This window comes from Schistocerca americana, chromosome 4 (assembly GCF_021461395.2).
Source record: "Schistocerca americana isolate TAMUIC-IGC-003095 chromosome 4, iqSchAmer2.1, whole genome shotgun sequence".
Taxonomy (NCBI): Eukaryota; Metazoa; Arthropoda; class Insecta; order Orthoptera; family Acrididae; genus Schistocerca; species Schistocerca americana.
Genome location: NC_060122.1, coordinates 354,684,014 through 354,698,155, shown reverse-complemented (window position 1 = coordinate 354,698,155; position 14,142 = coordinate 354,684,014). Strand labels below are relative to the sequence as shown.

The 14,142-nt window shown below is 41.6% G+C and overlaps 1 protein-coding gene across 2 annotated transcripts in view; it reads right to left on the bottom strand.

Annotated features, from left to right (window-relative positions):
* Positions 1 to 14,142, bottom strand: part of LOC124612264 (irregular chiasm C-roughest protein) — a 1,966,673-nt gene that overhangs the window by 1,385,837 nt on the left and 566,694 nt on the right. For both annotated transcript variants that reach the window (XM_047140359.1, XM_047140358.1), the window contains exon 2: positions 8,348 to 8,393. The gene's annotated coding sequence lies outside the window, so the exon portion shown is untranslated. The remainder of the gene's footprint in view (positions 1 to 8,347; positions 8,394 to 14,142) is intronic.

Below are 14,142 nucleotides of genomic sequence, written 5' to 3'. Positions count from 1 at the left end.
CAATACTAGTATTGGTTCAGTGCAGAATACTTTTTGTGATGTAGTACATTTCAATAAGGTGACTGCAAGATGGATGCCACGTCCGTTAACTGCCGAACTGAAAGGCCATCATGTCGATGCCTGTGAAGAAAAAAAATGGTTCAAAAGGCTCTGAGAACTATGGGACTTAACATCTGAGGTCATCAGTCACCTAGAACTTAGAACTACTTAAACCTAACCAACCTAAGGACATCACACACATCCATGCCCAAGGCAGGATTCGAACCTGCGACCGTAGCGGTCGCGAGGTTCCAGACTGAAGCACCTAGAACCACTCGGTCACAGCGGCCGGTTGCCTGTGAAGAACTTTTACATAGTTTCGACGTCGAAGGTAATGAATTTCTGGGAAAAACTGTTACAGACTATGAGACTTGGGACCACTGTCACCAAACAGAAACGAAAAATCAAGCAAGGAATGGTGCCACAGCTCATCGCCGAAACCAAAAACATTCGTCACTCAAGCATCAGCTGGTTAGGTCATGCCTATTCTCTTCCAAGATGAAAATGGAGTAATTTTGGAGCATTATATGGATAGAGGCTTGACAATAACCGGTATTTCTTATTCAGACATGCTGAAATATCTAATTTGTCCAACAATTAGGACTTCTGAATCCAGCATGACAACGACCGACTGGATTCAGCCCATAAAACAATTGAGACTATTCAGGAAATGAAATATGAATGTCTGGTACATCATCCTTATTCACCAGACCTCGCTCCTAATGGCATTCATCTGGGTGGTGCACTCAACGAAGCAATGAATGTGAAAATGGGGTCCAACATAGAAATGAAGTACAGGACGGACAGGCAGGGAGTGAGACTGTGGAAAACACACGGCTTGGCACAATCCACATATGCTGATGAGCTAAAACATTATGACCATTGGCCACCGCGAGACTGAATGCCACCCGCTGCTCTTTCAGGCACGTGATGCAGTAAGGAAAGTATATCAGTGGAGCTGTGACGAATGGGAATCACCGTTCTACAACGTCGAGTTAGTGATGCAGAAGCCTGAACAGGCTAGCACGAGGGTGGTGTAGACCAGTCACCAGCTAGTGCGTCACCATCGGTTGCTACAACTGTGACAAGCCATACTACGCTACACTTACTTAATTGAAGGGGGACGGAGGGGGGGGGGGGGGAGAGAAAGGAAAGGCAAGAAACTGATGACATCAGCTATATCGGGACTTGGTGCGGAATCAGCGCCAACGAGTGAAAATGCGTGACAGGACGGGATCTGAACCCGGGATCTCCTCTTTACGAGGTAGTTGTGTTCTTCACCGCACCATCGTAACACAGTGTTTATAGCAAATACTCGGACTATCCCGGCACGCTTGCCAGTCCCTGTCCATATGCTCTATGCTCGCTTATTTTAGATTCCCGCTGGAGGTAGAACGTAAATGTGTATTCGTACTGAGTTTGTGGATTTATTACCCATATATGTGAATAAATATGTGACACGTCCGAAAGAATAGACATCACACATTCTTACACTACGCTTCTCTGCACCTTTCCGGAGAATTTCTGGACTGTGTGGTATCCTTACCAAATAGGACTGATGGAAGACGTTGAAAATGTCGAAAGAAAGGCAGCTCGTTTTGTTTTACCTCGAAGTATGGGAGAGAATGTCATGCATCTGATAAAAGTGTATGTGTGGTAATAACTACAACAAAGATGTTTCCCAGTCTGGCGAGATATTTTAACGAAATTTCAATCACGAAGTTTCTCCTACAAAAGAGACAATATTTTGGTGACTACAGGTGAAGAAAGTATCATCATGTAAAAGTAACAGAAATGAGAATTCACACAGAAAGGTTTAGGTATTCATTTACCCACTTGCAGTTCGAGAGTAGAACAGTAGTGAAATACTGTAGTTCTATGAATCCTCTGCCAAGCACTTAGGTGTGAATTGCAGAGTTGTCAAGTTGATGCAGGTGTATATGAAGCACCGCGTAAGCTGACCGCACGCTGGATCCCGCGTCTGGTTCTTGCAACATGTCAGCAGCAAGTCCCGCAAACATGCACTGTTCAACTCCCTTTCCTCCAGAGGTAGGATTCCCGTGACGTCGTGTCTTACCAGCGAAGCATTTGTCAATCTTTGGATATACAGGGTGATTGAAAAAGAATACCACAACTTTAAAAACGTGTATTTAATGAAAGAAACATAATATAACCTTCTGTTATACATCATTACAAAGAGTATTTAAAAAGGTTTTTTTTTCACTCAAAAACAAGTTCAGAGATGATCAATATGGCCCCTTCCAGACACTCGAGCAATATCAACCCGATACTCCAACTCGTTCCACACTCTCTGTAGCATATCAGGCGTAACAGTTTGGATAACTGCTGTTATTTCTCGTTTCAAATCATCAATGGTGGCTGGGAGAGGTGGCCGAAACACCATATCCTTAACATACCCCCATAAGAAAAAATCGCGGGGTGTAAGATCAGGGCTTCTTGGAGGCCAGTGATGAAGTGCTCTGTCACGAGCTGCCTGGCGGCCGATCCGTCGCCTCGGGTAGTTGACGTTCAGGTTTCATAACTAACCTTTTTCGTAGGACTCTCCATACAGTTGATTGTGGAATCTGCAGCTCTCTGCTAGCTCTGCGAGTCGATTTTCCTGGGCTGTGAACAAATGCTTGCTGGATGCGTGCTACATTTTCATCACTCGTTCTCGGCCGTCCAGAACTTTTCCCTTTGCACAAACACCCATTCTCTGTAAACTGTTTATACCAACGTTTAATACACCACCTATCAGGAGGTTTTAACACCATACTTCGTTCGAAATGCACGCTGAACAACTGTCGTCGATTCACTTCTGCCGTACTCAATAACACAAAAAGCTTTCTGGTGAGCGGTCGCCATCTTAGCATCAACTGACGCTGACGCCTAGTCAACAGCGCCTCAGGCGAACAAATGTACAACTAAATGAAACTTTATAGCTCCCTTAATTCGCCGACAGATAGTGCTTAACTCTGCCTTTTGTCGTTGCAGAGTTTTAAATTCCTAAAGTTGTGGTATTCTTTTTGAATCACCCTGTATAATGATGTTGCCTTCGATGCCCAACGTTAGTTGAACACTTAATCTCTTTCCAAGCTCCGACGATGCTCCTATTAATGTAAACTGTTAATACTTACATTTATCAATTAGCTTCCGGATCGCGTGCACATTTTGCACGGAATTAATGGACGCTTCTACATCGGTCGTATCACAACTGAAAGAGTGATTTGGGTAACTGCGTTGGAGGGCTTCCATACTCGCCGATTTGAAGTCGTTATATTATCCTGTGTGGTGACAACTGATTACCAACGTTTACTCCGTTCACCTGTCCCAACACGGGGCACGCAGTGTGTATTGAAGACAAAAAAAAGTGTGTGAAGTCCTATGGGAATTAACTGCTAAGGTTATCAGTCCCTAAGCTGACACACTATTTAATCTAAATTATCCTAAGGACAAACACACACACCCATGCCCGAGGGAGGACTCGAACCTCCGCCGGGACCAGCCGCACAGTCCACGACTGCAGCGCCTGAGACCGCTCGGCAAATCCCGCGCGGCTTGTTGAAGACATTTTTTACACCTCAGTAATAGCAATATCACGTCTGTTGCGAGATCCAAGACTAGCACGTCTGTATACCCCAAAGCCTGACTTCGCGTAAACCATTTCTCAGTAAAACTTATATAGTTTTAATGTGTACTAAATTTGAATATTGTCATAGACGATAAACTAAACGTCCCTTGCGATACGGCCGTAGCATTTTTTTTTCTTTTTTTTGTTTTGTTCTTAGTAACAGTGCAGCCTGTGTAGTTCTCTACTTTCACTAAAGTAAATTGTGAAGTTGGCCGAGATGCTTTCAGTGTCAAATGTTTTGAACTAACTCTGCAATGCTGGAGAAGCTACTGGAGTCAGTCTGTGAGCGATGGTAAGAAGAGCAGCATTTCACGGAATTTTGCCTACGTAGCTGTGTCTTCTAATGAGGAAGAAATAGGAAACAGCTTCCTCATTAACGTGAGTAAAGGTAGAGTATCACTTTAACGGTGTAATCGAAGTAGCCGGCTTTCGTAACAGTTTCTTATCAGCAGAGCACATGTCTGACTCACTTCTCGTGTTATAAGGTCGCCACCTTAGACCCTTAATATTAATTATGGGACGTTGCAGTAATTGAAAATAGTAGGGCGTTCTTCGATTCTGAAGAATGAAATCAGCTGGATTTTATTAAAATTTGTCAGTTTAAATATAGGATGTTAAGAAGCGTGTTTTTTCCCTTGTTCTTAGTACAATAGTGCGCTGTGTAATATTCGCTGTAGGTACACTACGACTATATGCTGAAACCATTGCATCAAATGAAATCCCATTTAAATTACAGCAGATAGCGATACACTAGATCTACCTATGTAGATCTGCAGCTGCTGAGAGACACTTTCCAGCATCTGATGGTAACTTTTGTTATCGTCAAGCGCACGCTTCACATTGTGGCGGTACACTTCACCTGCCCAAAACTCACGCTAACAGGTGGAACCCAACTGAGATTATGCTATACCGTGGTGTCTTGGAAGAATTTGATTCTATCCCACGAACAGGCGTGAATCATCTAGTTATTTTGAACACCAGTTAATCAAGCTTATGATAGCCGTAGGTGAACAAGTAGGTCCGAACAGTGGTCATGACAATAGGAACAGCCCAAATTTGGCTCATTAACTGACATGTATTCTATATTTAAGATTTACGAACAAATAGGAAATCGAATATTAAGCGTTCGAGTCCGGACGAAACAGTGCACTAGTATTCAATATCAAGTTTCTCATGTGATCAAACGTAAATTGAAATAAAAGTTACAAAGTAATATCAAAGGAAACAACTAAAGAGTAGCGACGGGCAAAGGAGAGAATTACTAGTAATGGGGAGCAACAGCGGAGCATAATGGCGCGTTACCTAGCCTTATAGCCGTCGTATCTCGCCATGTTATGCAGATTCTCACTTGTGGTTGCCTTCCGATAGCGACAGTCACGTCACTCAAGTACGTCCCACAAATAGTAAACATCATATTCAACTTTCTCAGATGGTCTCCCTCACCCTGTAAGTGCGTGAAACCTCAGAGTCAGACATTCACCAACATGGCATCTACCAGGAGGTCCTGTTGACTGACTACGCGAAGTCTTTTCGAGGACACCAACAGAAATAATGTTGAATGAACTTTCTGGATCGCATTTAACAACTATCTGGGGAGGCACTATTTTCTTGACCACTAACAATTACAGTTCATAAATTACTCCCACACAGTGAGACTGAGTATAAGCATTTTCCACCTCACTTTCCCCACAGGGCAACACAAAAAATTCGGAGGTGAGGTTCTTTATTTTAACTTGGAAAATGACGGAGACCTTTGGAGAAAAGAGAAGCAGCTGTCAATATCAAGAGCTTAGATCTATAACCAGAGCTAAGCAAACAAGGGAAAGCTGAAAGGTGGAAGGAGTATATAGAGGGTCTATACAAGGGAGATGAAGGCAATGTTATAGAAATGGAAAAGGACATGTATGGGATGGCCGATACGATACTACGAAAAGAAATTGGCAGAGCTCTGAAAGACCTAAGTCGAAACAAGGCCCCTGGATTGGAAGACATTCCGTCGGAACTACTGACAGCCTTGGGAGAACCATCCATGACAAAACTGTTCCATGTGGTGTGCAAGATGTGTGAGACATGCGAAATACAAGATGTGTGAGACAGGCGAAATACAAGATGTGTGAGACAGGCGAAATACAATCAGACTTCAAGAAAAATGTGAGAATTCCAATTAAAAAAATCAGGCCCTGGCAGGTGTGAATATTACGGAACTATCAGTTTAATAAGTGATGGTTTCAAAATAATGACACGAATTCTTTACAGAAGAATGGAAAAACTGATGAAAGCCGACCTCGTGGAAGACCACTTTCGATTCCGGGAAAAGTAGGAATACTCAATGCATACTAACTATAGAAACCAGGTGGCAGTTATGAGAATCGAGCGAAAGGGAAGTAGAGGTTGGGACGGGAGTGAGACCGAATTGTAGCCTATCCCAGATGTTATTCGATTTCTACATTGAGTAAACAGTAAAGCGAACCAAAGAAAAAATTGGAGTAGAAATTAAAATTCAGGGAGAAGAAATAAAAATGTTGAGGTTTACCAATGACATTGTAATTCTGCGAGAGGCAACAAAGGAATTGAAAGCATAGTTGAACGGAATGGACAGTGTCTTAAAAGGAAGGTGAACATTAACAAAAGTAAAACAAGGATAATGAAATGTAGTCAAATTAAATCGTGTGATGCTGAGGGAATTAGATTACGAAACGAGACACTTGAAGTAGTAGATGAGTTTTGTTATTTTGGCAGGCCGGCCGGTGTGGCCGTGCGGTTCTAGGCGCTTCAGTCTGGAACCGCGAGACCGCTACGGTCGCAGGTTCGAATCTGCCTCGGGCATGGGTGTGTTTGATGTCCTTAGGTTAGTTTGGTTTAAGTAGTTCTAAGTTCTAGGGGACTGATGACCACAGATGTTAAGTCCCATAGTGCTCAGAGCCATTTGAACCATTTGAACCATTATTTTGGCAGAAAAATAACTGATGATGACCGAAGTGGAGAAGATATAAAATGCAGACCGACAGTGGCAAGAAAAGCGTTCCTGAAGAAGAGAAGTTTCGTAACATCGAATATAGATTTAAGTGTTAGGAATTCTTTTCTGAAGATTTTTGTAAGGACTGTAGTCAAATCTGGAAGTGAAACATGGACGATAAACAGTTTACACAAGAGGAACGCAGAAGCTTTTAAAATCTGGTGCTACAAAGAATGTTGTGAAAATTAGATGGATAGATCATGTAATTAATGTAAAGGTACTGAACAGCACTACGGAGAAAAGAAATCTGTGTTGCAACCTGATTTTAAGAAGGGGTCGGTTTATAGGACACATCCTGAGACATCAAGGGAACATTAATTTAGTACTGGAGGAAAGTGTGGGGAAAAAATTATAAATGGAGGCCAAGAGGTGAATGCAGTAAGCAGATTCAGAAGGATGTAAGTGTAATTAGTTATTCGGAGATGGAGAGGGTTGCACAGACTAGAGAAACATGGTGAGCGGCATCAAACCAGACTTCGGGCGGAAGACCACAACAGCAACGACAACATGACTTAATTTTCTAAGAAAATAAATGTAGTACGACAACATGTATGTTCAGGATCCACAAATTAGTACTCACTACAAAGCTCAAACTTGGGCAATGTTTCAAATTCTATTATACTTTTTTCTACAGATGAAATGGTAAACAGTCTGAATATTAAATTATCTACTTAATACCACACACCATTATCGGTCAATCATTTTGATACGGCAGAATAGTCGGAATCTGCCTGTAGTAATCGCTATCTTTTTAATGAAACAACTGGCGAAGGAAGTTTATGGGGCTAATCCTCCTTCCTCGCACAACTTAATGCATGCTACCGTATAAAACAGGAATGTAGTAAGTGGATACAGTTGTATACTCAAATCGTAAAACTATTCGATTGCACCGCCCAGCGAGGGAACGTAACTGAACATCAGCACAAAAGAGGAACCAAGTGGTGCCAATAAAATAATCACTTCACACGTGTGATCCACCCGCGCTCAACGTGTCACTTGCCTACGAGCTCGTCACTGCCACTCAGGTGAACATGTTTGGAATCAATCAACAGCCCACTCATTACCCAAGCAAATGATCCATTATCGGTTTTCACGTGAGTGAAAACAGTTTAAGCACAGTACTAGAAGGGGACCACGGGGGGAGGGCGAATTGGGTTTAACAACGAAATGCTCTCATCGAATGACAAATATCACGTTAACCAATTGTGAAACTAACTCAAATTTTCAAACACAGACTTAATACTGTCCACTTCAGAACATTAGGAAAAAAAAATACATTAGCAAATTATTTTTACGAGGAGTATTTATATCAAATCTAAGAACAAAATGACTAATCTTCCAATGAATGCGTAAGAAAATTCTAGCTTCTTGTAACGTCTGCCGATGTAGGTTATGGGAAAACGTCACTGACGGAAAGTTTAGCTACTTAGTGTAAGGTTGCACTTTTCAATTACCGCAGCACGATCAGTACGAATGAAACACCGAGCGAGGTGGCGCAGTGGTTAGCACACTGGACTCGCATTCGGGAGGACGACGGTTCAATCCCGTCTCCAGCCATCCTGATTTAGGTTTTCCGTGATTTCCCTAAATCGTTTCAGGCATAGTGAACAGTTATTTGTTTATCAGAATAACAATTTTGTCGTATGTGCTGCGAAGCTTACCTTGTGAAAACGTTGTCGTATCGTTGGTCGTCTGCAGTAGCGGTGCCTGCAACAACAAACGGTGTCATAAATGACATTAGCCCATGATAAAAGTATATAATAAATTAAACGAAAAACAATAAGATTATGCAACATTAGTAACATCGGGATTTTATTCAGCTGCTTTTTTCGTACAGAAAGACAAATAAACAAATATCTGTATCGTGTGCAGAAACACGGCTGTGAAATATTCTAGGACCTACGAGAAAAACTAGATGAATCAAAATTTTGAAGATGACTAGCTTTATTTACGAAACACTTGTTTATTAAGGTGTTATTAGGTACCGTTACTAAATTAGAATTAATAATTATTTGTCACTGTCATTATACTGGGGCTGTTGCGCATTTCATACAGCTGTGAGCCAATCATTTCATATCTGTTCTGATACGTGCAGTCACGTGTGTAATCTTTGACTTACCTTCTATCCATCTCATCCCCAGTTTTTCCAGGTTAGCAGCTTGTTTGAAAGGCACTTGATATGGAACATTCAGTCTGCGCACTGTGTGTCCCGTGACCGTAAAAATATTCCATTATTTTAACGGAAGTCACAGAGTGGATTTCAATACGGCTGAGATATGTTTTGGCATGTTATAAAACCAGGAAATGAAATACTAAATGATAAATTGGTTAACAATTCGAACTGGTGCACTTTTCAATTGTTTTTCTAGTACACTCTCACAAGAAGTCTAGATTCGTCATTACATTTCAGATACCTGAAAAATTAATGTTGACGTTACTGCAGGTTGTGATTATAATTATAGATGTAACCTTTGTAAAACTGTATCATCTAAGTCGTATCCGGTATCTATATTCTCATTTGACAAGTAGAACTTTTCCGTTCATAGTTAGCACTGTGCTATTCGAAAAGGTGTACCTTAGCGAGACATGTCGGACAGATTTCTTTTCCCATTCCTGTGTAACGCAACTTATAATGCATCTGCAAAGGCCGTGAGGTCAACGAGTCGTTAAATGCCAACCTTCCTTCGTTTCCTTTGCAGTATGTTACGCTTAAAGCAATGTCAGACAACCAACGGGCAAAGTATGGTGTTCGTGATGTCTTCTCCGAGAACCTATTCCAGAATATGGCGCGGAACTCGGGAAGCGATCCGATTTCATGGTGACATTCGTCCCTCCGTCTGAGTCAGCGTAAAATCTCAGGAACGCGAACGGCTGTTTGCTATTATCAGCCAGGAAAACGCTGCGTCCAATTCATCATACAAGTAATACTCGTAATTTATTCTGTCTGAAGACACAGATTATACACAGGGGTCGAAAAACTTCTAGTATCTTCCTTTACAGTACAATGTTGCTTAGGCATACGGTCACTGGCTGTAACTACACGATTACTTTCCTCTGTTATGATGACGCATTCTTCGAGGTGTGACAAAAAACTCTGTTACGCGAGTTTGTTGTGGGCGTACAGGTAATTACATAGTAGTCTGATGATTTTAAATGAAATCATTCCGCTTTTTGCTGTTAAAACATTGTGATCCATTTACCACGCCCGCTGCCTGAAATTCAAACTCGAGTGCTTATATCATTATTTCATCAGCTTTATAGTGTGTGTGGTATATGGAACAGCAGATAAATTCACACCATCACATGCAACTGCTGTTACGCGCCACGTCACAGCTTTATATTACTGAGTAGGTTACAATATCCCTCAATGCATGAAAATGACCACCTGTCGAAACTGCAACCGCAATCAGTAAAATCTTAGGAGCCAAAAGCGGAATGATTTTATTTGAATGGTAGTTGTATAGTATGATCCCGAACTTGACTGAGAAAACCACGGAGGTTCCTCAGGAATATTTTCTGAGTATTTTGGTATAAGGGATCTATGGGCTCCGCTGGAACATTTCAGACTACTCATGTAACTATAATTCATTCGGTTTGTTACTACAGCTGCTTTTGTTTATGCGGAAAATAAATTGAAAACGGTGAAAAAGAATGTAATACGCAATCAGTAAAAATGCAACACAAAACACAGAATAACTCAAGAACTCCAAAACCAGACGTGTACAGTTCTGTTATTATGTGTTCAATCTGCAATACTGCTGTTCCTTCACGAATATTGTTCAACATGATCAAGAGAGAATGTACAGCGACGCATCATCGACTGCCTTACACATTCAAGAATCCCAGATGTTTGAGGAAGTACTTCCACGGCTCAGGCAATCTTGGCAACAAAGTCCAGACGAGTACCGATCGGAATCTCGTAAATTAGGCTCTTCACATGCCCCGAAAAGAAATAGTCGCCGGCCGGAGTGGCCGAGCGGTTCTAGGCGTTTCAGTCTGGAACCGCGCGACCGCTGCGGTCGCAGGTTCGAATCCTGCCTCGGGCATGGATGTGTGCGTTGTCCTTAGGTTAGTTAGGTTTAAGTAGTTCTAAGTTCTAGGGGACTGATGACCTCAGATGTTAAGTCCCATAGTGCTCAGAGCCATTTGAACCATTTTTTTTTTTTTGTTAAGTCCCATAGTGCTCAGAGCCATTTGTACCATTTTTGAAATAGTCCATTAATAACAGATGTGGCACCCGAACTGATCGCAGAACAAAACCACTGCGATCCAGCTATTGCTCAATCGAAATACAATTACTCTGTAGCGACTGCAGTAAGACTGGGCACCACGGATCGCTTATGGCAAAATACGCTGAAAATGCTGCTGAACAACTACCGAAATTTTGTTTGTAGTGACATATCTTGTAAAATTCTGGCATTCTGCATTTCCTTTAGTCAGCTTTTTAAATATTAAGTTTGATAGATTAAGATATTATCTAGACTTGTAGCTGATATACAAAACCGTAGAAGGGTACTTTTCCCAGTCCGTCAGGAACCTCAGCGGCACGAATGTCGCGACAAGGGTACTTTTCCCAGTCCGTCAGAAACCTCAGCGGCACGAATGTCGCGACACACGGCGCTTGTAGCAGGTCGGTGGCTTGGTGAGCGGCTCGGTGTGAGAGACAAATATCTTACACGCTCACATACTGGGAGGTGATGGTCCGGAAAGCAGTGCCAATCAGTCGTAACTTTTCCTGCATATGTCAGCAATAGTGACTTATCTGGACATAGTAAATGTCACTAGTAGGGTATCGGCAACTTCTGTGGCATAAATACAATGAAGCAAATTCTGAGTTTTAATAAACAAATCATGAAACTGAGTCACTCGGAGAGTGTACGAAGAAGCACGAAACAGGACGATGTTATGTAGCAGATTCTGTAGCGTGTCAGGTCAGTGTGGCGACGCTAATCACTATATAGACGCGTGCTCCGTGTTGGCTATGATCTTACTATTTTCCGTTTTCGGTTCGATCATATCACAAGCGTATTTTCGTATAAAATTCACGGTGTTTACTTACAATGAACTCACCGTATTTTTATCTCTGTTTTTCATTTATTAATGGCAGCTACCAGAAATCATGTCACAAGCCATACGTTATCAGTTTACCGCTCGATAACGCGAAAGAATACAAAGGACATCATCAGAAGAACTGCAACGTGAAACAGTTAACAGATTCCCTAAATGTTGCGTCGCTCCGGGATACAGTTTCGACCGATGTATCCGTAGAGCAGCAAGAACACTGCTTACGGGCGAAGCGTCTGCTTCTAATAAGCGATGTTAGGAGCGAGAGGGATGTTGCGACTTGCGGGTGAAGTTCGAGTTCACCCAGTACAGTGTATAAACACTCTCGTTATCGTCTAGTCGTTTCAGACCCATCTCGGTCTCATGGTTCTCCGGCGGGAGGGGGGGGGGGGGGGAGGGGTGATGGGTGATCCCATGGGGGTAATGATCCTCCAGACAAAAGTTTACTCTAAGCGCTTATATTCTTCCGCAGGTTAATTAAAAAACAACAGAATATCTTAGTAATGATATCTTAGTAATTGCATGTAGATGAGAAAAACAAAATTTGTCGATAGTTATTGACAGCTGTGGTCCATTTTAGAAAAAGAGAGAAATTCGAATTTAGAAAATAATACAAGAATTAATAAACTAAGCAAGGTCATTGGGATCTCAGTTCAATCTTATGGGTCGATATTATAGAATATTCGGGTCGATATAATAGAATACAGTCCTGTGTTGCGCAGAGACTTGGGCATCTAATCAGAGACGTATAAAAAAGTGTTAGAGACGGACGTCTGGTGAAGATCAGGAAGAATATGAAGGAAGCACCACGTAACGAATACCGAAGTGATGAAGGTTATGGAAGTAAAGGAAGAACACGTGATGTGTTGGATCGAAGAAAAATACAGTCGTACAGACATAAAAGAAGAATGGATGAAACAAGAATTCTAAATCTGACGCTAGGTTGCGAAACTGAGGGAAGATGAAGAAATGAAGAAATGAACGATCGACGACTATCTGGCTCCAAAATTACAGAAAACAATGAGAAACTTTGTTGGAGATGATGAGAAGGAAAAAGATCGGTGTACCTGGCGGGACATCTTGAAGAGATACCGTTGAATACATACGTTCCACGTTTATTTTTATGTTGGAGAGAAACATCTGTTTTGAGGAATGTTTCAGTAAATAAATTTGTATATTTCTATGTATATTAATATCCAAATTTTTCATCTAACTTTCGGACTTTAATAAATAGCATGAAAACGTCGGTCCTCTAAAAAAGACAAGAATTTCTAGAAGATTACAAGCACAACGTTAAGTAAGACAGAACAGAAATGGGAACATCTCCAGCTAAGAAAAATAAACAAAGTCTAGCTTTACTAAAGATAGGGTGTTCCAAAATTACACTGACAAACTTCGAGAGGATGTAGAAGGTCTCTTGAGGAACAAAATGAGAATAGGAACCAAAGTCTGGAAACATGAACCCACCACGCTACACGGCGTCGTAGTTATAGGCATCGGCGCATGTATGTGATATCCCATCTAACTTTGTTACTCCATATATTTCCGAAACAGAAGAAGTACAAAAAAATGCAATTGGCTAGGGATGCACCTATATCAGGGGTTCATACAATGGGCAGGAATGAACAATCCATACAAGTAAACAAACATCACTTTTTACAAGAAGTTATGTTTTTTTAAATGGCACATGTGTATGTTTTTTTTTCTACCGAAATGAAAACTGAAGGTACAATTAGTGATGGAAGACTTGGTTTCACTACTGTAAACCTCATGCCTTTTGAAACATTTAGACTGTAAATAATGCAAACGGTGCCACAGCATCTCCTGTAATGCCGTAATGCGGGTTGGTTGAACCCTTGTTCTGCGCAGTACGGCAGAAACTCCGGTGCCATTCCCATCCTTTAAAGTCTACGTAATTCAGATGGTATGAGGTTCAGAACAATAAAAGCAAGTCTGCCGTCACCAACTGTACCTCTTGTTCTAATTTCTGTTTAGAGATATACACGTGCGACCCAAAAAACGTACCTTTGTGTTGAAAGTGATGTTTGTTTACATTTATGGAATGTACATGCTTGCCCATTGTGTGAGCCCCTAGGTGCATCCCTGGCCAATTGCATTTTTCACATTTTTCTCGTTTCGGAAATATATGAGATAGCGAAGTTGGGTTGTATTGCACATATACAGGCGCCGGCGTCTGTACCTTCGACGCTTTGTAGCGGTGTTGGATCATGTATCCGAACACAGGTTACCGTCATCATTTTGTCCTCAAGAAAGCTTTTACTCCCCTCAAAGTTTATTCAAAAAAATGGTTCAAATGGCTCTGAGCACTATGGGTCTTAACTTCTGAGGTAACCAGTCCCCTAGAACTTAGAGCTACTTAAACCTAACTAAT